Consider the following 1817-nt stretch of genomic DNA (forward strand, 5'->3'; position numbering starts at 1 on the left):
CTTTTTTCTTGATTGTGTTTGAAGTTTAGTAATACTGAACTGTTTAATCAGCTTTTATCTGAAGTTATTCAAATAGAAAATTTAAACAATGAAATTTACCCTTCCATTATAATAATTGGTGATTTTAATGGTCACATTGGTCAAGAAATAAGTAATGGTGACCTTGATACTAACTACAATGGTAGAGGCCTTCTAAACTTCAGAGATGATTCAAATATGACAATCTTAAATTGCACTATATTTTGTGAGGGGACGGTTACTTGGTGCAGAGGTTTACAGAAAAACACAATTGATTACATGCATGCTCTAAGAATATTATAAATTATGTCAGCAAATGATAAAGATAGAAACCTTGGTACCGGAAGTGATCATAACACCTTATTGTTAGAGTTAAAAATTGGGCCTGACATGGGATGTAATCAAAGTCCAAAAAATATGACAAAAGATAATATATGGAACATTACAAATGTTCCATAATTACATGATAAAACTATATGATAAAACTGACTTCAAAGGAATCAGCCTTAAGTTTAAAGCAAGGTCTAATTGTTTAGTTTTAGAAGGTAGGAAAAGTACATGGTATGATGGGTGCACAGGTTTTTGCAAATCATTTAACTGTAACTCTTTGGAAATATAGAGCACTTTCTATTAGAATGCCCACAATTTTATAATATTAGGGCTAATACCTTCCATGAAATTAAAATGGGCTGGGCCCCATTGTCAAAAATGCATGCAATGAACTTTCTCCATCGCGTAATAAATATGAATGAAAATCGGTGGCCAAATACCCTACTTCATTGCATGCTTCAACTGAAATCCAATTTTAATGAGTTAAATTACAAATTTCTTGATTCGTGCAAGATTATACTTGATAAATGTACAAATTTAAATATGTTTGAACATGTTTTTGATTTAGATAATTTCACTTTTAATTCTTTTCCTGTTAGAACTGTAAATATACTTGGTGCAGACTCATACAATGTTGAGTGGGAAAATCAAATTAACCAAAAGCCTTCTCTTAAAAATTATTCAAAATTGAAATCTGCACCAAGCTTCGAAAAATATCTTCTTGATAAAACTAATTTTATGGTGGTAAATCTAAAATTTAAATTAAGGTCCAACACATTACCCCTTGATGGCAAGACCTGCAAATGGTCTAAACATAGAGAAATGTGTTCTATTTTCTCTATGGTCTAAAGAAATAACTGGTCAGTGTACCTTGTACCAAAGTGACGAAACCGAAGATATTCGTCATTTTTTATTTAACTGTAAACCATTTGATATATAATCAGAGAGGCAGATTTAGCTATTTTAAAACAAGACCTTGAACTTTGCAACGAGACTGCAACTTGGAATACTTCTCAGAATCTGATATTGGTGATAACATTCATTTTGTTCTTGGGGGTGGGGGGGGGGTGAGGAATAATCTCTTTAATGATGATGTTCAATCTGCATTTGACAGATATTGTAAAACATTTGCTAAAAAAGCTTGGGATAGAAGATCAAATTTAAAAATAGGTTAAATGCATTGTTGCTTTAGTAATACATATATTTCTTTTTATGTTTATACTTTTATAACGCTTTGTATATATGTATAACATATATGTATGTGTGTGTATGTGTGCGTGTATATGTGTATTTATATGTATATGTGTACTGTATGTGTATGTATGTATATATATATGTATGTATATATAAATTAAATTACGGTGTATCAGTATTAGCAGATATAGTGCTCAATACATAAGCTGTAGAGCGTTGTATAGTATAATGTATTCCGCAATGTTTTCTTGTGGCTTGGTTGTTACTCTGAGTTT

This window comes from Anneissia japonica, unplaced genomic scaffold (assembly GCF_011630105.1).
Source record: "Anneissia japonica isolate Jap-2015-1 unplaced genomic scaffold, ASM1163010v1 scaffold284975_len822289_cov185, whole genome shotgun sequence".
In the NCBI taxonomy this organism is placed as follows: Eukaryota; Metazoa; Echinodermata; class Crinoidea; order Comatulida; family Comatulidae; genus Anneissia; species Anneissia japonica.